A 26,545-nucleotide genomic window follows, 5' to 3' on the forward strand; every position below is an offset into this window, starting at 1 on the left:
TTCTTAAAAAAATATCAAAAACTTTTTATTAATTATCAAATATCAAAAAAACACACACATATATAGAAATAACATTAAAATTAAAAAGAAGCAGCCCAATGGCCGTCAGCACCCCCCCCCCCCCCCCCCCCATTCATACCACACATGCACTGCAACATTCACACCTGGCCACCTGGTTCTGGTGGTAACAATTGCTCAAAATGATATGTTTCCCATGCAAAAACTGATTTCCAATAGGCTACCCCCAATGAGTGTTCCTCAGATAGGGAGTCTAATATATTAAATAATGAGGTAAACAGTCAATGAATGCAAGGCAAAGTCCAGCAAGGCACAGCAGCCATACAGGCAAGCATAAAATAGAAAAAGTAGGTTAAGCTCTCTAGTTGTCCTTAGGATCCAGACCAGCACAGAGTTCAGAGAGCATAAGCAGGTGTAAACAGTAGGCTGCACACAAAAGCAAAAGCACAGCAAAGTCCATCAAGGGACAGGCAGGAGCGACAGACACTGTATGTAGTCAATGTATAGAAATGCGGATGAACATGAAACATATTCCAGACTGTCAAGGGCAGTGCATACAGTACCATGTAGAAGGTATCACGTCAGCTCCAGTCAGTGTGTCTGATGAACGTGTCCGGTGTGAAATGCAGCTCAACTCTGTGAACACCAGCAGACTCCCTGCGCCCTACCAAAGGGTGCTTGTAGGAATGCCTTGACAGAAGTCCCGCTTCAAAGCTGAGAGAGCATGGTAGAAAAAAGCAGCAATATCCAGCCAGGAGATGTAGCGGTCAGACAGTGCATAGCGGCATGAACCGGCAGGTACGGACAGCCTCAGGACGTCAAGCCACGCTGTCCTGACATGTTTCGCCGGACTTCCGGCTTTCTCAAAGGGGGCGTGGCACAAGCTCATTTGGGTGTAGGTCTCTCTCACTCCAGTACATTGTCGCCTTTCAATAAAAAATTAACTAATGTATAAAATCATAAAGTGCTCAAATCTACATGTGTTGCAGACCAAGGCAATCATGGGGTAGAGTCACAAAGCTTAACTGTAATGCCTGGTACACACAATGCAATTTCCCGTTAGATTGATGATCGAATTGATAATTTCTAACCGGTCCGTTCTGATGTCTGATAGTTTTTCTCGATCTATTTTGTATAGATGTAATTGGAAAATCAATTAGAAAAACGTTGGTGGTCAGGCCCACTTGTTGAAAATAATGCTCCGCACCACTTCTAGATTGAGGCTAAGTTTCCATTTGTGCGAAAACTGGCCAATTCCTCGGCCACGAATTCGGATGGAATTTGGCAGCCTATAGAATTCTATGCAGAGCATCCGAATTCCTGGCCGAGGAAAAATCGGAGGCCCTGAAAAATCAGAGCCCTTGCTCGTGTCACCATCCGAATCCCATAGCCGTGCATAATGTGGCTAGATCGATTCGGCTGCGAGACACGAGCAGCTGTGCCGGCATCACGTCTCACAAGACGCATGCCGCGCACAAGTGGAAACGGGGCCTAAGAATCAGCGCCATTAAAATGCTGTGTAGCAGCAGGTACAGCCCGCTGTTTCGGGTTACATGCCCTTTTACAAGCCGCTCAGCATGCTGCGGACCATTATCTTCAACAAGTGCAACTTTTACCCTGTTGGTACAAGGGGTTGGTTCTCGCACACCCGCTGAGGATTGCCAAGGTGCTGTTCCAGCTTTTTGGAATCAGGTTGTCAGGCCCACTGTTTAAGTCATACCACTGCTAAGTTCATGTATATTTGGCCCCACCCACTTTTTCCTGATTACCTGGTCATGCCCATTTTTGTCTCTCACCTAGTGGCCAGGGGTGCCCCTAAGCTCTTAGGATCCTAGCAACGTCCCTCCCTGGCATCCTGCTGATCCTCTACCTCTAATATTTTTAGCCATAGACCCTAAACAAGTATGCAGATCAGATGTTTCGACCAGCTGGAATAGGGTCGCTGCGGGGTACTGGAGGATCACTTTAGTGACAGTGCGGGCACAGGGCGGCTGCAGGAGGCTGGTATAAGCCCCAGGTAAGTCAAAGTCTTTTTTTTTTTTTTACTTCAATATAAGTTCCCTTTAAAGCGGTATTGTCACGATAAAAAACAAATTTCAACAGCAACTGGTCTGAGTGTATTAAGTGATAAAGATGCTAATCCTGCATTCAATTCTTGCAAAACTTTTTCTGCTGTTATGGTTTGGAGTTATCACATACTTTAGGAGCACTGGCCCTTTAGTAGTCAGCGCCAAACAGTTGAATGCTGGGGGTTCTTTTTATCTATAATATATTCCTCTTTCTTTTATTTCCCTCCCTAGCTTCTTATCTGAAACACCTCTGCTCACTTGTGTTTACAAGCATGGCTGAGGTGACTCGGCTATTGGAGGAAAAAAAAAAAAGTGCAGTTACTAGTATACACCTCAGTGGGAGTGTCTGAAGACTCTGGGAGGAGGGCAGCTAATGAATACACAATGAGCAAAAGAAAGGAGGGGAAAACAAGAGTCAGGGAGCATATGATGTCAGCATTAGCTTGGCAAAATGGCCACTGCTTAGAATAGGATTTTCTGCTTTTCCTTTATAAAATTCACAGGAATCATTACGTGGATAGCACAATACATCTGTTATGTAAGTAGAAGTAGTATTTATCTACTTATTTATGTGTTTTTTTTATTTCTAGGTTAGCATGGGTGTCGCTTGTTCTTTAAAGCTAATGTAAGTCTTAAATTAAAAAAAAAAGAAACCAGATACTTACCTTAGGAGAAGGAAGGCTCTGGGTCCTAATGAGCCTTCCCTCTCCTCTCCCAGTGCCTTCGGTACAGTGCTGGCTCCCCCATTTAAATCCCCCACCGCATAGGACTTCTGAAGTTTTTGGGAGTCGAGTCCTCCCGAAGACAGGCGGCTCCATTCTGCGCGTGTGCACAGTATGGAGCGTCCCGTCTTCGGGCACACTCGAGCTCCCGAAGACTTCCGAAGCCTCCCTTTGGCGGCGGAATGAGCAGTATTTGACTAATTTAGTCAAATACTGCTACGGGGGAGCCAGCGCTGGAATGGGGTCCGGGAGAGGAGAGGGAAGGATCTATAGTAACCAGAGCCTTCCCTCTCCCTAGGTAAGTATTTGGCTTTTTTTTATAAGGTTCCCAATGACGTTAACTATACAGAGTTTATTTCACAAAGATTGTTTTTTCTTTTTTTAATTTCCTTAGGAATGTGAATAAATGCTTTCTAATTTACACATTTCTCCTGCTTGAGATGATCTGGGCATTTTTTGGAGGGAGGTTTGGTCTCTTTTACGCTTTCATAGGTTGGGTGGGATCCATTCCACCAGCCGCAAACATTGGTGGGCTATGGAAAACACAAACTTTTCTCTCCATAAACGTAATTCCTCATTAGTTTACATGAAGAAGTAGATGTTGGTGGTCCGCAGAGACTGTGACTGCATTCAGAGGGGCCCATGTACTGCAGATGTCTGAGGAGGAACCATGTTCACCCAGCAATGCTCTGTGCAAGAATTCTTCTAACAAAGCTCTCACACCGATAATGACTTCTCACCAGGAATTAAGTGGCCACTGGAAAGTGTCTCCTGCCTATTCTTCTCGGGGGCCAGTCTTGTAATTGTTTCCCAGAAGCCTCTGTGAACTTGGCAGCACTTTCCAAACAAGGCTTAATGAAAAAGAAACTCTGTTCTTCTGCAAGGTTATTAAATTACTTTTCTGGATGGGAATTTCACGCTGGGACGGGGGCTCGCTGCTTAGCAGTCATTTGCAAACAAAACAGAAGTCATCTCAGAAATTTGTTGGTGGTAATTGTGCTGGGCGTTTGGCTGAGTTTCACGGCCTTCCATTGTGTGCCAAGAAACGTGAGACAGATGTTAGGGGAGGGGGGTGTACGGGAGATACCACTCCACCATTGTTACAATGACTGAGATGTCAGGAGGGGCTGCTGATGGTGAAGGGGAACTCTCTTCCTCGTTCTCTCGCTCTCTCATCAAAAATAGCTTTACTGGCATGACCAAGACACATACAGGCACTGCCAAAGCAAAGAGAAATGGGGGACATGAAAGGGGATGAGTCCTGGGGTGAGATAGAGGTATAATAGGTAAGCAGTCCAAGGCCTGGCCGAGGCAGAGAGAGGCTCCAGCCTCAGGGCGCAGTGTAGGAGGGGGTGCACAACTCACTCAGCTATCATTTCCTATTGTGTTTGAAGCAGAGAGAAATAAGAAAAGGGGGTACACAGCAGTGCCTGAAAGCCAGATAACTAGAGATTAAGGTGTTGGGGCCATGGGGAGACTCTTATTCTAATAGCAATCTGTGTGTGACGGCTGGGGTGATAGAAATGTACGGGCGCACTTTGTTGTCTCAGCCTTGGGTGCTGGGGGACCTTGTCCCAGCTCTGAAGCAGTCTGTGCAAATTCATGGGTTTACAGTTCATTTATGCTCCTCTTAGTCTGCCGCATGCTTAGGGCTTGATTCACAAAAGAGTGCAAACTGTTAGCACGGCCGTTTTCGTGCGAATTTTCGCATTGCGCGCGATCGCGAAATTTCGCGTGAATCGATAACGATTTAGCGCGCAAACGCGATTTTTTTGCGTGAAAACGATATCGACTTCGCGTGAAAATTCGCGTTTGCGCGCAAAATCGTTATCGATTAGCGCAAAAATTCGCGGTCGCGCGCAATGCGAAAATTCGCGCGAAAACGGCCGTGCTAACAGTTAGCACTCTTTTGTGAATCAAGCCCTTGGTGTGCAGCAATTGTCACTGTGAATTCCTCCTCTCAGTCTGTGGCATGCTGTGGCGTAGTGTGCAGTGATTGTCACTGTGGGTTCCTCCTCTCAGTCTGTGGCATGCTGTGGCGTAGTGTGCAGCGATTGTCACTGTGGATTTCTACTCTCAGTAAGACTCTCTCTCTCTCTATCTTGCTCTTTCTCACTCCCTCTCTCAGCCTTTCCCTCCCACCCTTCTGTTTGTCTCTTTCTTCGCATTTGTCATTGTTTACCGGTACAAATTGCTGGCAGACGTATTATGCAATCAGGGGAGTCCAGGCTGCTTTCTGCTGGCACAACATCTGTCTCCGCTTACCATGTTCTGCTGCTAATGTGGAAATCAAGGTTTGAAGGGGTCTGTATGGCACCCGCTAAAAACTTGGTTTCCTCAGATGATTGTACTGTGATGAATGTCACATGTGGATTGTACATACTGTGCTGCAGGTGACCATTAAACACAAACAGAGCGGTCTGCACAGTAGTGATCCTGCTGTGCATATGTGAGCATTGTGTGAGGATCCTCCTTCATCTCTACAAAGTCTATGCTGCTGTCAAGCTGTTCTGCAGCATCGTCCAGGTGGTCCCGCCACCCCGCTATGCCTCTGTGAGCCAGGCTTGTCGCAAAAGTTCTAAAATGGACTTTGGACAGGGAAATGCAAATACAATTCTGATAACACAACAATGATTATTAATCCCTACTAGAGTGTGAGCTGTAATGAGCAGGACCCTCACACTTCCTGTTCCCTATTAGAGTGTGAGCTGTAATGAGCAGGACCCTCACACTTCCTGTCCCCTATTAGAGCGTGAGCTGTAATGAGCAGGACCCTCACCCCCCTTGTTCCCTACTAGAGTGTGAGCTGTAATGAGCAGGACCCTCCCCCCCTCCCCCCCTGTTCCCTACTAGAGTGTGAGCTGTAATGAGCAGAACCCTCACACCTCCTGTTCCCTATTAGAGCATGAGCTGTAATGAGCTGGACCATCACACCTCCTGTTCCCTATTAGAGTGTGAGCTGTAATGAGCAGGACCCTCACACCTCCTGTTCCCTATTAGAATGTGAGCTGTAATGAGCAGGACCATCACACCTCCTGTTCCCTATTAGAGCATGAGCTGTAATGAGCAGGACCCTCACACCTCCTGTTCCCTATTAGAGTGTGAGCTGTAATGAGCAGGACCCTCACACTTCCTGTTCCCTATTAGAGCGTGAGCTGTAATGAGCAGGACCCTCACACCTCCTGTTCCCTATTAGAGTGTGAGCTATAATAAGCAGGACCCTCACACTTCCTGTTCCCTATTAGAGCATGAGCTGTAATGAGCAGGACCCTCACACCTCCTGTTCCCTATTAGAGTGTGAGCTGTAATAAGCAGGACCTTCACACTTCCTGTTCCCTATTAGAGCGTGAGCTGTAATGAGCAGGACCCTCACACCTCCGGCTCCCTATTAATGTGTAAGCTGTATTGAGCAGGTGGAATGGGTCAGGTAGGATGGGTCAAGTAGGATGTGTTAGGTGGAATGAAGCAGGTAGGATGGGTGAGGTGGAATGGATTAGGTGGAATTGATCATGTAGGGTGGGTCAGGTGGAGTAAATCAGGTAGGATGGGTCAGGTGGAATAGGACAGATGGAATGGGTAAGGTCAGGGACGGATCTAGGGGGGGGCAAGCGGGTATCTTGCCCCAGGCGCAGTTTGTTGAATTCTTAAAAAGGCGGCAAAATGAATGGCAGTTTAGGCGCCAAAACCTCACCATGCCCCAGGCGCAACTTGGACTTGATCCATCCCTGGGTAAGGTAGAATGGATCAGGTGGAATAGGTCTGGTAGAATGGATCAGGTAGGATGTGTCAGGTGGAATGGATCAAGTAGAATGGATCAGTTGGAATGGGTCCGGTCTAATGGATCAGGTGGAATGGATTAAGTAGGATGTGTCAGATGGAATGGATCAGGAAGGGTGGGTCAGGTGAAATAGGTCAGGTGGAATGGATCTGGTGGGATGGATCAGGTGGCATGGATCAGGTGGAACGGATCAGGCAGAACGTGTCAGGCAGGATGGATCAGGCAGAATGCATGGGTATAATTAATCAGGTAATAGAACGTGTCAGGTATAATGGATCAGGTGGAATGGATCAGGTGGGATGGATCAGGTGGGATGGATCAAGTAGGACGAGTCAGGCAGGATGTATCAGGCGGAATGCATGGGTATAATGAATCAGGTAAAAGAACGTGTCAGATATAATGGATCAGGTAGAATGGATCATGTATAATGGATCAGGTAATAGAACGGATAATGTGGAATCGGTCAGGTGGAATGGATCAGGTGGAATAAATCAGGTATATTGGATCAGGAAGAACAGAATATTGCCTGGCTGCGCAGAAGAGGCCAGGGAGTAGTTGGCAGTATTCTGGGCACAGCAGTTTTTCCACAGATGGAGAGATTACTGTTATCAGCACATTCTGGATGGTTCTGACCTGTTGGGCACAGAAGGGTGACCCCCGTCCACTATTGTCGTCATTCCCTGCAGATTATGACTGCTACAAGGACGAGGAGGAGGTTTCATTCACCTCCCTCTTAATGACAAGAAACAGCTGTACATTCAGGAAATGTCACTTCTCTAGATGCACTGTACTATAAGGCTTGCCCCAAACTCCACCAACGCCTGCATGCTTGGCACTGCTGCCCCTACCATTACCAGCAACCCTGGCACTGCTGCCCTCCCATCGCCTACAGACCTGGCACAGCTGCCCCAACCATAATTTGCAGGCCTGGCACTGCTGCCCTACCATTATCAGCAAACCTGGCACTGTTGCCCTCCCATCGCCAGCAGACCTGGCACAGCTCTGCCCCACCATTGCCTGCAGGCCTGGCTCTGCTGCCCCAACCATAATTTGCAGGCCTGGCACTGCTGCCCTACCATTATCAGCAAACCTGGCACTGTTGCCCTCCCATCGCCTGCAGACCTGGCACAGCTGCCCCCACCATTGCCTGCAGGCCTGGAACTGCTGCCCTTCCATGGCCTGCAGGCCTGGCACTGCTGCCCCCACCATCACCAGCAAGCCTGGCACTGCTGCCCTCTCATCACCAGCATGCCTGGCACTGCTGCTCCAAACATCAACAGTAGGCCTGGCACTGCTGCTCCAAACATCAACAGTAGGCCTGGCACTGCTGCCCCGAACATCACCTGCAGGTTTGGCACTGCTGCCCCCACCATTGCTTGCAGGCCTGGCTCTGCTGCCCCAGTTATCACCTGCAGGTCTGGCACTGCCACTCTTACCATTGCCTGCAAGCCTGGCACTGCTGCTGCCCCTACCATCACCTGCAGGCCTGGCACTGCCACCCCACGATCACTTGCAGGCCTTGTAGTGCTGCCCCAGTTATCTCAGTCTGCCAGCCTGGCACTGCTGACATCACCATCGCCTACAGGCATGCCACCCACTATGGTCTGCAGGCCTGCCTCAAACACCCCCCATGGTCTGGCACTGCCGCCACCACCATCACCTACAGGCCTGGCACTGCTGCCCTTACCATCGCCTGCAGGCCTGGCACTGCTGCTTCCACCACCATCGCCTGAAGGTCTGAAACTGCTGCCACCACCATCGCCTGCAGGCCTGGCACTGCTGCCACCACCATCGCCTGCAGGCCTAGCTCTGCTGCTCCTGCTGCCGAAGTAAAACCGTCTTTCATACTTTACAGCTCAGATAAGCTGTAACCACATTATCCAGTAAGGAGATACAGACTGTCACCTTGCCACTCATACTGTGGGCTCGGACAGCTGCAGGGGGCTAGCAGGACCCTCCCCTATCACACACGTGGGTTGAGAGTCTGGCGTCCATCGTACCGCCGCTAACACCAGGTACCTGTGTGTTGCGAGACGCCGCAGCGAGATCAGTAAGCACTCTTCTCTGACATCTGAAGGAAAGGTAACATCAATTACCGCCGTTTACCAGGTATTGGAGAACTTTTTCAATTGAAAGTGACTAGTTTTGCCGCTGCCGAGCGGAGCAGAATTGTTGTGATTACAGTTGAATTGACTGGCTGGCAACAGGCAGCTCGGCAGAACAGAGGACAGTGGCGCAAGTATTTGGGCAGTCTGTCATCCTTGATGTGAGAAGTATCAGTGTGCCTTCCTATTTATGGAGTTAATCATCATAAGAAGAGCCCTGGGGGCACATAAGGGGAGTTTAGACAGCCAGCAATTATCCCACTTCTCCCACACATTTGCAATCTGTATAGATCGGCCGATCTAGATTGTATGTATGATAGTGTGGTGTGGTTGTGGTGTGTGTGTCGAGGAGCGCTCCTGCAGTGGTGCCCTGTGCAGTTTTTATGGGGGGAGGTTTTTGATGGGGGGTTACCAATTTTAGGGTTATGGTTATTCTGATAAATAAAGTTTTGTACTTTTATAGTTCCTTGAGTGGCGGTCACTCATTTCTTTGTGCAAACTTTCCAAACGGCATAATACGTACTGTAAGTACCATATATATATATATATATATATATATATATATATATATATATATATATATATATATATACAGTATATGTGCAACCTATCTTAGATATTTTCTGTGTGCATTATTTACCAGAAGAGCCAGATCATTGTATTTCATAACAAAAAGAGGGACACCAAGAGCCCAATATAGTGTAGTATGCACTGGTTAATGAAGGTGTGTGGAAATGGAAAGCGTATGTGCAGTATACTCACAAGTCAGGGTTACCGCACAGGCAACCACTTTAAAGGCAGGTGGGTAGATTAGACCTGTCCCCATTCAGGATTAAGAAGTCGCTCTCCATAGATCAAGGAAAAAAGGGTAATACCCCTCCACCAAGGGTAGATATGTATGACATAGTATGGATCCCACTGCTTCAGACTCAAACCTGCAGTAGCTGCGTGGTACTTTTTGAATTGATTGACCCGAAGAAGCGGGATTGGCCCATTAAAAAACAAACGCATTATCCTTCTTAATTGTGCTAATAAAATATTTTCTGACCCTGACGCTATTGGCTTTTCATCACAGGGATAAACCAACCATTACCTTTCACTTTCTGTATTGATAAAGCACCTAAATCCTCCAGATTGGTACAGTAAAATTCACCTTGGTAAGTTTGGTTGAAAAAGGACATCCGTCCATCAAGTTCAACTATAATAATAATAATAATAATAATAATAATAATAATAATAATAATAGAAAAGTAAAGATAAGGTACATTTCTGTACTCCATCCTCACATATCCCAGTTGATCCAGGAGAAGGCAATGAACCTTACAACGCTTGGGCCAAGGGGAAAAAATTGTTTCCGACCAATACTTAACCGCCCAAGTTATAGAACATGAAGAAAGTGAACCATCGCTGAAGATCGGCCAATGGCGGAGTGCTTGTAGTCAAGATATCCCAAGACTCACTGGTCACCTCTGAAGCCAAAGTGGAGCCTGGGCTTTGGTAGGGCCAGACTGTGCAGCGGAGACTACAGGAATATATAAACAATGGTTCTACATATGCCTGGAGAATCATATACAGCAGCTTTCCAAACATTTTTAAAGCAACTAAAAGTCATTATGAGGTGGTGAAACCAGTCGTTTAGCTGCTCCATAACCACTTGAGCCAATCCGGATGGAACAAACCACCCCATAAATGCTTTATGTGCACACATACATTGTTACCCACAGTTGATGCAAAGTGAATACTGTATATTCCTAACCACTCTATATTGTGCTACCCCATAATTGTATACTGTATCTGTGTTTGACACCATTCAGCTGCTTTCATTTCTCTCTCCGTGTGGTTTGGGGAGTTTCCAAAAAAAGGTTTTAGTAAAGATTTAGATTAACAATAAAGTAAAACATATACAAAAAGTCTTAGAAGAGACTGAAAGAAACATTCTTATAGAAGGCATTCAGTATATAACCAAGTAATGCTCTACCACAGTCTTTCTCGATCTTTTTTCCATGGGGGAACCCTGAAAATAACATTTGGATCTCAAGGAACCCCTGCGTACAATTTTGTTTCAACTTGAGGAACCCCTGCATTTATTTTGCAGGAGGCATGGCCTTAAAAATAGACGAGGCTGTGTATTTCACTACTCCCTATTACACTGCCACTTATACTGTCTCCTAGTGCTTTTTATTAATGTACTCAATTTAGAGTTTCTTTTTCCAGTGCTGTTATACTTCCCCTAAGATGGGGGGAAATGCCAAGGAACCCCTGCAAAGTACCCAAGGAACCCTGGGGTTCCAGGAAACCCTGGTTGAGAAACCCTGCTCTAACATATGAGTATATCATCAGAGGCGTATCTAGAGGGGTGCAGGCATGGCTCATGCCATGGGCGCCACAGCACCATAGGCGCCATGGCCGTCTCTTCCTCCCTCTGCCCCCTCCTCTCTCATGCTCCACTACCATACTGAGGGATGCCGCTTGTTACTTATACTTGGGGGGCTAACTCTAGCAACCTATACTGGGGAAGCTACTTATATGGAGGGGGGGGGGGGACTCATCTAAATACCTATGCTGGGAGGGGGCACCTCTGGCTACCTATACTGGGGTGGACACACCTCTGCATATCCATACTGAAGGGAAACCTCCAGTATGGATATGGGGCGCAATTTCAGTGTTTGCCATAGGCGCTATATTACCCAGATACGCCCCAGTATATCATGGAACCACATCTACAGATGTTACCTAAACAGAAGCATCTTGCTGATCAACAAAAACTTCAAGGTCATTAAGTGGATAAAAGCAGCATATGAGTCAGATCTAAGTATTATACTTTATGACTTAAAGAGAACCCGAGGTGTGTTTAAAGAATGTTATCTGCATACAGAGGCTGGATCTGCCTATACAGCCCAGCCTCTGTTGCTTACCCAAACCCCACTAAGGTCCCCCTGCACTCTGCAATCCCTCATAAATCACAGCCCTGCTGTGAGGCTGTGTTTACATCTGTAGTGTCAGTCTCAGCTGCTCCCCCGCCTCCTGCATAGCTCCGGTCCCTGCCCCCGTCCCTTCCCTCCAATCAGCAGGGAGGGAAGGGATGCAGGCGGGAACTGGAGTTCTGCAGGAGGCGGGGAGAGCAGCAGACTGACACTATAGAGATAAACACAGCCAGCTCTGACAAGCTGTTTGTCAGCAGCGTGGCTGTGATTTATGAGGGATTGCAGAGTGCAGGGGGACCTTAGGGCGGTTTGGGATAGCAACAGAGGCTGGGCTGTATAGGCAGATCCAGCCTCTGTATGCAGATAAAATTCTTCAAACCCACCTCGGGTTCTCTTTAAAGAATACATGAAGAATACACATAGAGTGTAGATTCCACTGTAATATGAAAAAGAAGTGAAATGTAGAGTAAGGATAACCAAGTATACAATCACTTGCAAGTAAGAGTAAAAGAGGAGAATATAGAAGATAGAGATAGATAGAGAGAGAGAGAGAGAGAGAGAGACAGTAAAGTCAGGGCCGAGGCAGAGGCGAGAGAGGCTCCAGCCTCAGGGCGCAGTGTAGGAGGTGGGCGCACAACTCAATCAGCTATCATTCCCCTATTGTGTTTGAAGCAGAGAGAAATAAGAAAAGGGGCTACATGGCAGTGACTGCAACCCAGATAACTAGAGATTAAAGGACTTACAAGGCGAAATTAAAAAAAAAAGTACCTGCATCAAATTTGAATGCACGGAGGACGCCATTCTGCACCCTCCGTGCAGTTCTGCCTGGTCCCTGCTGTTCAATCACCTTCCCCCCCCCCCCCCCCCCGGGCTGCTCCCGACCCCACAGCCCGGGTTGTGCTCCCCTGCCTCATGTAAAATGTCTGCCAGAGCTGGCCACGGCTGCGCAGTCCGCTGCGCAGCTCTAGGCCCCCTCCCGATCCACGCACAGGAGACAGCCTGTAGCGTGGATCGTGGGGGGCCCTAGAGCTGCACAGCCGCACTCACGTCTATGCGGACTGCGCAGCTGCGGCCAGCTCCAGCCATTTTACATGAGGCAGGAGAGTCCGACCTGGGCTGTGGGGTCAGGAGCAGCCCGGGGGGGGCGATTGAACAGCGGGGACCCGGTGGAACTGCACGGAGTCCAATAGCAATCAGTGTGTGACAACTCCGGTGGGAGGTATGGGGAAGTGCACTTTGGTGTCTCAGCCTTGGGGGCTGGAGGACCTTGTCCCAGCTCTGAGTAAAGGATGAAGAGGAAGACAAGATGGTACACCGCCACCCCACAGCTACCTACTTTGATTTTAACCATGTTGAACAGCAAGTTGCCAGTACAAGGAGCAATCTCAAATTGGTACCAATTTTTACTTCCAAATCCCCAACCTCTCATAAACAAATACGTACAAAAACTATTACGGTATCGCAAACCAGGGGCGTTGCTAGGATCCTAAGAGATACGGGGCACTTTTGGGCACTCCAGCCAAAAAATCTGTGTGGCCATGCATCAGAATGTGGGTGTGGTCATGCAGCCAATTTTACAAGAACTTAACAGTAGAGTTGGGCCGAACCTCCGATTTTAGGTTCGCGAACCTGGTTCGCGAACTTCCGCGGAAGGTTCGGTTCGCGTTAAAGTTCGCGAACCGCAATAGACTTCAATGGGGATGCGAACTTTGAAAAAAAAAAAAATAATTATGCTGGCCACAAAAGTGATGGAAAAGATGTTTCAAGGGGTCTAACACCTGGAGGGGGGCATGGCGGAGTGGGATACATGCCAAAAGTCCCGGGGAAAAATCTAGATTTGACGCAAAGCAGCGTTTTAAGGGCAGAAATCACATTGAATGCTAAATGACAGGCCTAAAGTGCTTTCAAACATCTTGCATGTGTATACATCAATCAGGTAGTGTAATCAAGGTACTGCTTCACACTGACACACCAAACTCACCGTGTAACCGTGAACAGAACAGGTATGCAGTGGCGGGTTCACAGAACAGGTATGCAGTGGCAGGTTCACTGAACACAACAGGTATGCAGTGGCGGGTTCACTGAACAGGTATACAGTGGCGGGTCCACTGAACAGAACAGGTATGCAGTGGCGGGTTCACTGAACAGGTATACAGTGGCGGGTCCACTGAACAGAACAGGTATGCAGTGGCGGGTTCACTAAACAGAACAGGTATACAGTGGCGGGTTCACTAAACAGAACAGGTATACAGTGGCGGGTTCACAGAACAGGTATGCAGTGGCAGGTTCACTGAACACAACAGGTATGCAGTGGTGGGTTCACTGAACAGGTATACAGTGGCGGGTCCACTGAACAGAACAGGTATGCAGTGGCAGGTTCACTAAACAGAACAGGTATACAGTGGCGAGTTCACAGAACAGGTATGCAGTGTCAGGTTCACTGAACACAACAGGTATGCAGTGGCTGGTTCACTGAACAGGTATACAGTGGCGGGTCCACTGAACAGAACAGGTATGCAGTGGCGGGTTCACTAAACAGAACAGGTATACAGTGGCGGGTTCACTAAACAGAACAGGTATACAGTGGCGGGTTCACAGAACAGGTATGCAGTGGCAGGTTCACTGAACACAACAGGTATGCAGTGGTGGGTTCACTGAACAGGTATACAGTGGCGGGTCCACTGAACAGAACAGGTATGCAGTGGCGGGTTCACTGAACAGGTATACAGTGGCGGGTCCACTGAACAGAACAGGTATGCAGTGGTGGGTTCACTGAACAGGTATGCAGTGGTGGGTTCACAGAACAGGTATGCAGTGGTGGGTTCACAGCACAGGTATGCAGTGGTGGGTTCAATGAACAGGTATACAGTGGCGGGTCCACTGAACAGAACAGGTATGCAGTGGCAGGTTCACTGAACAGGTATGCAGTGGTGGGTTCACAGCACAGGTATGCAGTGGTGGGTTCACAGAACAGGTATGCAGTGGTGGGTTCACAGCACAGGTATGCAGTGGTGGGTTCAATGAACAGGTATACAGTGGCGGGTCCACTGAACAGAACAGGTATGCAGTGGCAGGTTTACTGAACAGGTATGCAGTGGTGGGTTCACAGCACAGGTATGCAGTGGTGGGTTCACTGAACAGGTATGCAGTGGTGGGTTCACAGCACAGGTATGCAGTGGTGGGTTTACAGCACAGGTATGCAGTGGTGGGTTCACAGCACAGGTATGCAGTGGTGGGTTCACAGCACAGGTATGCAGTGGTGGGTTCACAGAACAGGTATGCAGCCAGACAGGAACAAGTTAAGCCTAACTAATCTTTCCCTGAGAGACAGTCTGCAGCAGCTCGCCCTACTCTCACTAACGCAGGCAGCACACGAGTGACCGTAATGGCCGCCGCTGCCTGCCTTATATAAGGGGGGGGGGGGGGGGGGGCTCCAGGGGCTAGTGTAGCCTAATTGGCTACACTGGGCCTGCTGACTGTGATTTAGAGGGTCAAAGTTGACCCTCCATGTGCATTATGGGGCGAACCGAACTTCCGCAAAGGTTCGCCTGCGGGACGCGAACGCGAACCACTGAAGTTCGCATGGAACCGTTCGCAGGCGAACCGTTCGGCCCAACTCTACTTAACAGCGGTCTAAGTTGGCCTGCCCAGCAAAATGTTGGATGAAGCCCCCTCTCTATTAATTCCAAAAATAAATGCATGCCTGAAGCATTCAGGTGCTGTGTGGTGCCATGCTGGGTGCTGTGGTGCCTCTATGGGGCATACTGGTGCTGTGGTGCCTCTATGGGGCATGTTGGGTGTTGTGGTGACATGCTGAAAGCTGTGGAACCTCTATAGGGAGCATGCAACGTTATGTCTGTCATCACTGTTCCTCCCCTCCTTCAGCAGAGTAGTACAGCAGGAGGAACTACTCATCCGCTCTCCAAGTCTGGAGACATCCTCTGTAGCTGGAGATTCTCCCCCTAGAATCCGAGAATCAGACTCTAGGAGCTCTAGCTTCTGATTCCTTCTCAGACACTAGGGGGAGAAGCTCAGGAGAGACATCTGCAGAATCTGAAGACCAAGTGGCTGAAGGTGAGTTCTGCCGCCCGCTGCCTGACCCTGCCTGGGGGACATCAGTGGTACCCCAGAATAGATCTGGGTCATGTGTCACTGATCTTCGGGGCTAACAACGCCCCTGTCGCAAACCCCAAAAAACTGTTCAATCATTAATATTATCTAAATGCAACTCCCATTGGGAACAGCATCAAAAAATTCTTACAAGATGGTACCTGACCCCCAGTAAGATTGCTCATTTTACGGCTAACGCTGACCCCACTGGTTGGAGATGTCATTCTAACACAGCATCCCTCATTCATATGTTATGGGATTGTACACATGTTAAAAATCTCGCAAGTAGAATCATTACTCTAAAAGTAGCCATACGTCTAGCGATGTATGGGCAGATTCGACCAAAAGACAAATCCCTCTCTTATCGAATCTGATAAGAGAGAGATCTGTCAACTGCCCATACACCATAGGCCAATTCCCAATCAATTTCACGCTGAAATCGATCCGGAATCGGCCCTCGCTGCTGTGCCCCCTAATGTAACATCCCCCGTGCCAGCAGAGCCGGATTAAGGCTAAATGGGGCCCTAAGCAAAGTAACTGATTTGGGCCCCCCCCCCCATCATGTCGTAATAGAATCAGAAGATGCAGCTGCACAGCAACATGCTGCACACAAGGGGGCAACCGAGCTACTGGTTGCTATGGGCAACAGCCCGCTTTCCTCTTTTCCTCTGTGGGTGGACAATGCAGGGAATAGCAGCGACAAAATGCAGAGTTAGAGATGAATGACTGGGACATTTGCACTCAGGGGCTGGGGCACCCCTGTGAAGAGGGCGCCAGATATCACAGCAGCAGCACTTTCCCCCTGCATCTCCAGCCTGGCAATAGCAGAAAGCTCTGGACACCGCCAAACCGGAAGCCGTTCCCCAGACAGAATTATTTACCACCCCCACCACTGAACAACTGATTTCCTCCCAAACTAGACAGCCACCATGCAGCCTCCATCCCAGTGAATACAATAGTCCAGCAGAGAAGGCAGCCGCAGCGGGGGAGAATGACAGCACCAGATGACTCACATTCACCTATTGTGATCCAAGCAATAGAGGTCCCGTCATCCGGAGCCAATCTGTCTCCTCTAGAGTGCTGTCGCTCTGTTACTACTACTATTACTACTTCCTACTTCCTGTCTGATCTGAGAATCAGGAAGTTCAGAGCGAGCGGCTGCACTGTAGAAGAGACAGATGGGTTTCAGATGACGGGATCTCTATCGCTTAGATCATGGATAGGTGAGTGAGCGTTTGCCATCTGCTGCTATCATTTTTGCTGCTGCTGTGGTTCTCTGTGGGAAGGGAGGGAGGAGTGGGCAGCGGCAGAGCGCACAGTAGCAGGAGGGGGACCTAGGAGGAGAGCCTAGCTCTGAAGACAACCAGCAGCGCACAGCATCATTTGACAAGACAAGACAAATAACATTTATATTGCGCTTTTCTCCTGGGGGACTCAAAGCACCAGAGCTGCAGCCACTAGGACGCGCCCTATGGGCAGTAGCAGTGTTAGAGAGACTTGCCTAAGGTCTCCTACTGAATAGGTGCTGGCTTACTGAACAGGCAGAGCAGAGATTCGAACCCTGGTCTCCTGTGTCAGAGGCAGAGTACTTAAAGGGACTCCGAGCAGTGCCTGTGGGTATACCTTTAAGCATACCCACAACTAATTAATTACATCCTCACACCTACCAGCATGATGTTTGTAATTATATCCCCCTGGGTTCCTTATATTTCATTGCATTGTGCTGAATCGAGCTGCCGACTTTGGAGAAAAGTCGTCCTGTGTAATACAATGTAACTATGGAAAGATGCATATCATTTTGAAGCTCTCTTTCTCCTCTTTCGAATGATAGATAAACTGCCACCCTACACCTTTTAGTTTTCGCTATTTTCGCGAAAATGCCGTGGCCATTTCGCCATAGGGCATAGGGCGGCGGTTTATATATCATTGGAAAGAGGAGAAAGAGAGCTTTAAAATGATATGCATCTTTCCATAGTTACTGCACTGCTCAGAGTCCCTTTAACCATTATACCATCCAGTCACCGCTGACAGGATGGCGAGGGCTGGTTTATGTGCTGATGGGGCCCCTTTGACTCTGAATGGGGGCCCTAAGCGACTGCTTTTGTTGCCTGGTTGGTAATCCGGCCCTGCGTGCCAGTAAATGTATACATTACCTCTCCGCGACCTCCGCTTGTCCCCCGCAGGCTTCCGGGATTCTTCTTCCGCATACAAGCGCGCCCCACGTGGTTTCCTAGTAAGAGCGTGCGTGTGTGACAAATCTTTCTCTACTTGAATCTGATTAAAGAGAGATCTGTGGGCTTCCCATATGCAAACACTAGTGCACATGACAGGCAGGGGCCCCGAGTACTGCCACTGCCCCAAGACCAGCATGTAACACAATAGGGGAGCGCAGGCAAGCCCTGGAGTTGCCACCACCAGGAACCTGCCCCCACCACTCCTTCAACTTACCACACACAAATGGACTGCCCATACACCGCAGTATTGATCAGGAATCGGCCTTGTGATTCCGCATCCGACTGCCTCACCGACCTGACGCTGTACGGCATATTAAAATGTCTCCCTCCCCCGGTGCCCAATCTGTGGCCTCCTTTTGCACCACGCTCCCTCCGCTCTCCATACACGCACGCCCCACATGTTTGCCTAGTAAAGGTGCGTGTCATATGTGCCCGCGTTACTAGGTAACTACGTGGTGCAAGTATATGGAGAATGGAAGCTCATAGCAAGCGGAGGCCACGGACAGGTATGTGTAACGTGCACTGGGCACCGGGGGGGACATATTACATTTGCCGGCTTGACGCTCTCTCCCCCTAATGTCCAAAGTCCCCCCCCCCCCCCCAGGGCCCAGTGCAGTATACATTACCTCCATCCTCTGCCCATATACGCGCCCGCGTTGCTTCTGGAGTATTGTGAGCACATGTGATGTCACACATGCACCCACATGTACGCCGCAAACCACATGGGGCGTGTGTAGGGGCGGAGGATGGAGCCCAGAAACAGCGGTGGACATGGACAGGTAATGTATACTGCACTGGGCAACAGGGCGGGCACCTCGGACATTAAGTGAGATAGCACCAGGGGGGTTTGTTGCATTCTTCGATTATCCCGATATCACCCCCCAGTACTGCCATGTACCCATCGACCACAACGGCACAAAATCATGCAGCATACCCGATCGACATGCTCGACCCGAAATTGGTCACATCGTTGATCGGGCATGCACTTGGCAGCACCAATTTTCATTCAATTCGATAATAATTATCAAATCCAATGGTCGATCTGCTGCCAAGCCAATAGATGCATGGCCACCTTTATCGTTCAAACCAGTGTATGTATGTAGCTAAAGGCCTGGATCTCATACATGAGACATTGTGGAACATTCCTGCCTTACTTGATCCAATGAGACTGTTTGCATCTTGCTATCCTTCTGTCAATAAGGAAATATCTTGGCCGGGAAACAAGCATGAATGGCATGAAGAGTGCGACCCTCTCAGACAGACACACATCATTTTACTGATATGGAGAGATAAGAATCTTATCACAATTATTTCAGGACGGCTTTCAAGTGGCGGAGCGGAGGATCTGTCCGGTCTCTGCTCTCTGAGTTCACCTCTTGTGTGGAGTTTATTGACTCAACGAAATTATGTGAAGAAGAATTTCTGGCGGGTTGCGTCTCCGCTTCCGTTACACAATCTGCGCACTCAGCACAAGGAAGCGCTACAAGTGATGCTCGAGAGTGACAAGAGGCAGCGGTGGCATTCCATAAACCACCAGTCTCTGGGGACATGAAGCAGAGCCAGATATGCTGAACATCAGCAGGTGGATACATCGAAATCATGACCACGGCAGGCCAAGCAGTCACCAGCAGATCCTGGATCACCAGAAACAGACCCCCTCCCCATCTACCTGGACTGAGGTGAACTGAGTACTCTACAAAACACTGACCAGTGTGCTGAGGCCATACAGACACAAGTAATACAAGAAAATATAAAATAAATAATAGTGATAATAATAATAATACTGTTACAGTCTCCCTACCCCAAGAAATGCAGATTACTTCTGGGGGGCCCTGAAGCTCCCTACAATTGTTGTTAATTCCATGTGATCCAAAGTCCATAGCTGTAATGCCGCATGTAGGGGCCACCTTGTGCTGCTACTCTGTCTCCTTCTTTGCAGGCCACCACTGTAGCAGTAGCAGCCACTGATAAGCAGCCGCCACTATGCCAGCAGCAGTAGCAGCCACTGATAAGGAGCCGCCACTATGCCAGCAGCAGTAACAGCCGCTGATTAGCAACCGCCAATATACCAGCAGCAGTAACAGCCACTGATTAGCAGCTGCCACTATCCCAGCAGCAGTAACAGCCACTGATTAGCAGCTGCCACTATCCCAGCAGCAGTAACAGCTAGCGATTAGCAGCTCCCACTATGCCAGCAGCAGTAGCAGCCACTGATAAGCAGCCGCCACTATGCCAGCAGCAGTAGCAGCCACTGATAAGGAGCCACCACTATGCCAGCAGCAGTAACAGCCGCTGATTAGCAACCGCCAATATACCAGCAGCAGTAACAGCCACTGATTAGCAGCTGCCACTATCCCAGCAGCAGTAACAGCTAGCGATTAGCAGCTCCCACTAGGCTAGCAGCAGTAACAGCCACTGATTAGCAGCTGCCACTGTGCCAGCAGCAGTAACAGCTACTGGTTAGCAGCTGCCAATGTGCCAGCAGCAGTAACTGCCACTGATTAGCAGCTGCCACTAGGCCAGCAGCAATAACTGCCACTGATTAGCAGCTGCCACTCTGCCAGCAGCAGTAACAGCCACTGATTAGCAACCGCCACTATCGCAGCAGCAGTAACAGCCACTGATTAACAGCTGCCAATGTGCCAGCCGCAGTAACTGCCACTGATTAGCAGCTGCCACTAGGCCAGCAGCAGTAACTGCCACTGATTAGCAGCTGCCTCTCTGCCAGCAGCAGTAACAGTAAGTGATTAGCAGCCGCCACTATCCCAGCAGTAGTAACAGCTACTGATTAGCAGCCCCCACTAGGCCAGCAGCAGTAACAGCCACTGATTACCAGCTGCCACTATGCCAGCAGCAGTAACAGCCACTGATTAACAGCTGCCAATGTGCCAGCCGCAGTAACAGCCACTGATTAGCTGCTGCCACTAGGCCAGCAGCAGTAACAGCCACTGATTAACAGCTGCCAATGTGCCAGCCGCAGTAACTGCCACTGATTAGCAGCTGCCACTAGGCCAGCAGCAGTAACTGCCACTGATTAGCAGCTGCCTCTGTGCCAGCAGCAGTAGCAGCCACTGATTAGCAGCTATCATTGTGCCAGCAGCAGTAACAGCCACTGATTAACAGCTGCCACTGTGCCAGCAGCACTAACAGCCTTTGATTAGCAGCTGCCACTATCCCAGCAGCAGTAACAGCCACTGATTAGCAGCCGCCACTATGCCAGCAGCAGCTACAGCCACTGATTAGCAGCTGCCATTTCGCCAGCAGCACTAACAGCCTCTGATTAGCAGCTGCCACTATCCCAGCAGCAGTACGAGCCACTAATTAGCAGCTGCCACTGTGCCAGCAGCAGTAACAGTCACTAATTAGCAGCTGCCACTGTGCTACCTGCACACAGTATATGGTTATTTTCCGTGGACATTTTTTATTTGATAAAATGTTACAGCCATAGTGTTCAAAATGGAAATAAAACATATTGGGCTTGATTCACAAAAGAGTGCTAACTGTTAGCACGGGCGTTTTCGCGTGAATTTTCGCATTGCGCGTGATCGCGAATTTTCGTGCAAAACTATAATGTTTTAGCGCCCAAACGCGAATTTTCCCGCGAAAACGATATTGATTTTGAGGGAAAATTCGCGTTTGCGCGCGAAAAAATTATCGTTTCGTGTGAAAGTTCGCGATCGCGCGCAATGCGAAAATTCACATGAAAATGCCCGTGCTAACAGTTAGCACTCTTTTGTGAATCAAGCCCATTGTGTTTAATTTTCCTAGTTCTCCCCCTAGCACTCTCAAGAACGGCAATATGGCCCTTGGCCTAAAAAGTTTGGACACCTCTGTGTGTTTTCCTAACGTCCCAATCTGCAAAAATAAGAGATGCCACGAATTACACAATCGTGTCTGCTTTTCTCTGAAGGTGGCCATTAATAGTACATTTTCCTTAGATGCGCTCATTCAATTTGCGAGATTGTAAGCAATCAGAAGGTAATTATCGATTGTTCTCATAAAGGATTCAGTTAGGACACTTTCTTCAGATAAGAATGTAAAATCCAACATTTAAATTGACAAAATTCTGTATTTCAACCGACCATAGAACCGTTTTGTTCATTGGTGTTCTACACATCCTGCGTAGTTTTCTGTACAATTCGATCATAAAAATTTGATCAAATTATTACATCTGATGAAAATATTGTACCATTAATGGGCACAATTAGAGGACATCACTAATCTGGTTGAGAAGTTCTAAGAAGTTCAAAGTCAGTTGCTACATTTGGAAGCTTGATTTCTGCAGACGAAAACCATATTCTGCCACTCATGGCTGGATAAATGTCCTCCATTCTTCTGTAGTACAGGAGGAACAACCAGAGAGTTATACGCCATCCTCCTTACAAGGCACAACCAGCCAGAAAAAAATGATTATATGGAGACGTCTGGAGTAGTCTGAAGGCCCTTCCAGAAAAACAAAAACATGCAGAGACTACAAGAGCCCCGTATAGTGTGGTAGATGGGTAGTTAGCGTCACCAGATCTATAAATTGGTACAATGAAGAGGTACTCACAAACATGGGTAACAAAACCAGCAACCACAGCGTCAGGCACGCGAGGAAAACTTGTCTTGACTCAGGTCCCTTGGTCTTCTAAGGATAGATAAGTGAGGCTATATGGAAAACTGCTAAAATTCCCCAAGGAACTTATTCTTGCCCCCTCCCCCCTTACAACTTACTGTATGTAGGATAAAGAGGTTCTTTTATTTAACACTTTAAAAATACAACACATTTTGCTGGTCTTTCCCTGCTTCTTCAGGTCAAGTAAGAATGTCTTGGAGAATACAAATCTGCAACTAGGAGCATCTGTAGGTGCTGGGGAAGATTTCTATGAGTCCTTTAGACTGCAAGAAGATCCAATCAGTCAATTATTGAAGATATGATCCACGACTGTTTATTGGAAGGAGCATTCCTGAAGCTCAAATACTTTGGGTACATAATGAGAAGGCAGGATTCATTGGAGGAGACCCTGATACTGGGGAAGATTAACGGCAAAAGGAGGAGGGGACGGCAGAAAATGAAATAGCTAGATAGTATCATGGAAGCAACAAACATGACAAACTTCCAGAGGCAGTGGAGAATAGAGGGCTTGTTGGGGTCCACGGGGTCGCAAAGAGTCAGACATGAATAAATTGAGACTGAACAGCAACAACAAATCTGAATTACTCTGTTATAATCCGGCACCAGATTGGAAGGAAGTGCAAAAACACAATATCTAGCCTTATTCTGAACAACAACCTGCCAACTTATTTCTATAAAATGTAATTTAAGGTGTGTGCCCGAGGGCCGTGATGCCATCCCTGGACCCGGTGCTCAGGCAACGCAGCCAGGTAATACTGCTAACGCTTGAGCAACATGCAACGCTTGCCATAGCAGTACAGGTGGTGAGATAAATAGATTGCTGTCCAGCGAGGTTCATCTGTGCACAAACATATCATGACTAATGATGCCGAGATCCTCACTGACAGGGAAATACCTTCCTAACCTCTCAGGAGTCCACAATCCACTGCATATCCTGTTCAGTAAGTAATATGGCCTCTTTTACACTACTGGCCTTGTCTCCATGCCAGTTATGTCTATGTGGTCCACACTCCGTCCAAGAGCCCTCCACCTTCTGCTGCCTTTCAGGCCTCCATGCACCTAACTTATTTTTAACAACTTTGGGGGGTATTGATGATGCACTACCCCCAGCTCTCCATGCCAGTTACCTAGTCAGTCTCCCTGACAAGGAGGTCGCACACTGCTACAGCTCTCACGGACTCACGCCTCATCTCAAGCCCTCCTACTTTTATACTCCTGGGTAGCATTGATTCCATATGTGATCCAGTTCATGATACCAGCTAACAATGTGGTCTCCTGCTGTTTTGACAGCAGAGACTTCTGCCAGTGCATTAAATTTGCACATAGCACCACCCTTTCTCAATTTCAGGTTCTGCCTCTATATCCTACTGGCCCATCTTAAAAAAATCTATTTTCCTGCTGTGATTTTAACTTTGTGTTCTTGGGCTCAGAGATCACTGCAAATGGTGACTGCAGCAATGAAATTAAAACCCCATGTTTACCCATTGGAAGGAAAGCAATGACCAACTTTGACAATGTAATAAAAAGCAGAGATGTCACTTTGCTAACAAAGTTTTTGGAATAGTTAAAGCCTTGGTTTTCCCTCTAATTTTTTGCAACCACAGATCCCATTGAGCTAGAAGGGGGATTGTTCCCTCCAGGGGGGGTTTTAGTTGAGCAAGAAGGGGGGATTGTTCCCTCCAGGGGGGTTGTTAGTTGAGCAAGAAGGGGGGATTGTTCCCTCCAGGGGAGGTTATTAGTTGAGCAAGAAGGGGGGATTGTTCCCTCCAGGGGGGTTATTAGTTGAGCAAGAGGGGGAGATTCTTCCCTCCAGGGGGTTATTAGTTGAGCAAGAGCGGGGATTGTTCCCTCCAGGAGGGGGGTTATTAGTTGAGCAAAAGGGGAGGGTTCTGTGTGAGAATAGAGTTTGGTTAGGTTGAATTTTCTAATAGCTATACCTATAAATAAGTGCAACCGGTTGCAAAATTTGATAAAGTTGCAAAAAATTTCACTACAGGGGCAACTATACTATCTACCTCTACTGGGGAAACTACTACTTATACCTGGGGCAACTATACTAGCTACCTATACTGGGGAAACTACAACTTATACCTGGGGCAACTATACTAGCTACCTATACTGGGCCAACTATACTAGCTACCTATACTGGTGCAACTATACTACCTATAATGGGGCAACTATACTGGCTTGGCTACCTTTACTGGGGGCACCTATACCTGGCTACCTATACTGAGGGTGAACATTTTTGGTTGCTGTGCGATTATTCCGAATCAGGCTGAGGGGGGGGGGGGGGGGGGGCATCCGCACAAGTTATCCTTAGGCAGCAAAAAGTCTAGAACTGGCCCTGGTCATGTGAGTTGGATCATAAGGAAGGATGAGCACCCAGGAATCAACATCTTTGAATTGTGGCGCTGGAGGAGACATCTGAGAGTCCCTTGGCCTGCAAGGTGATCCATTCATTCAATCTTTAAAGAAATGATCCCTGACTGTTGACTGGAAGGAGCAATGGTGAAGTTGAAGCTGAAACCCTTTGGACACATAATGAGAAGGCAGGATTCATTGGAGAAGACCCTGATCCTGAGAAAAGAACAAGGGCAAAAGGAGGAAGGAAGGGCAGAGAAGGAGATGGCTAGATAGTATCATGGAAGCAACAAACATGAGCTTTCAGAGACAGTAGAGGATAGAGGGGCCTGGTGTGCTGTGGTCCATGGGGTGGCAAAGAGTCGGACATAACTGATAGTGACTGAACAACAACAAATCTGAATTACAGAGGTCGGCTCCGTTATAATTTGGCACTAGATTGGAAGAGAATGCAAAAACACATTATCTAACCTTATCCTGAATAATAACTACAACATGCCAACTCATTTACATAAAATGTCATTTAGGTCGTGTGCCCGAGGGCTGTGATGCCTTCCTGGGACCCGAACTGCTCAGGCAACGCAGCCAGGTAATACTGCCAACGCTTGAGCAACACGCAACGCTTGCCATAACAGTACAGATCATGAGATAAATAGACTGCTGTCCAGCAAGTTCAGCTGTACACAAACATAACACAAATAACAATGCAGAGCTCCTCACCGACAGGGAAACACCTTCCTGACTTATGTCAGAACACTCTATTAGGTATGGTATAGCCTCAGTATTAGCAGGATGCAGTAATGCGCTACTGCACTTGATTGTCTCCTGATGAAGCCATCAGAAGTTATGGGGGTGAAACATGTTGGTAAAGGTTAAGGGTGGTTTTGTGTTTGAATATGCATTCAGTTAAGTGATTTAAAGGCGTAGACATCCTGCTAATACTGAAGCTATATCAATCCTAAATATCAAAACACATGCAAATCAGGTGGTCTGACTGGATTAGCTGCAGGTTTTGTTACAGGGGTGTGATCCAGACACTACTGCTGCCAAAGAGATCAGCAGCAAGTGGTATTGTTCAAAAGGAAATAAATATGGCAGCCTCCATATCCCTCTCACTTCAGGGTCCCTTCAACAACAACAACAAAATTCAGAAAAAATAAATATTGAACTTAAAGGAAACCTGAGATGGGTTTAATTGGTGCATTTATACTTACCGGGGGCTTCCTCCAGCCCCCTGAGGTGTATGGGATCCCTTGCCGTCCCCTCCGGCCGCTCTGTTCTATTATAATCCCAATCTGGTACTCTGGCAGGCCTTGCTCTTCTGCAAATGCGCAGCTTAGTCGGGCGCACACTTCCGTCACGCTGCTGTAGCCGGGAGCATTCTGTGCCTGTGCAGTATGCTCCCAAGCATAGGAGTACGACAGGGGGTGCTGAGCAGAAGCGCACGACTGACCAAAACTGGCCAGATTACCGGGGGGATTACAAGAGAACTGAGTGGCCAACGGCGAGGGACTCCACGCACCACATGGGGCTGGAGCTGGAGGAAGCCCAGGTAAGTATAAATAAACCAAATAAACCCATTTTAGGTACACTTTATAGTCATTTC

Source organism: Hyperolius riggenbachi, chromosome 4 (assembly GCF_040937935.1).
Source record: "Hyperolius riggenbachi isolate aHypRig1 chromosome 4, aHypRig1.pri, whole genome shotgun sequence".
Classification (NCBI taxonomy): domain Eukaryota; kingdom Metazoa; phylum Chordata; class Amphibia; order Anura; family Hyperoliidae; genus Hyperolius; species Hyperolius riggenbachi.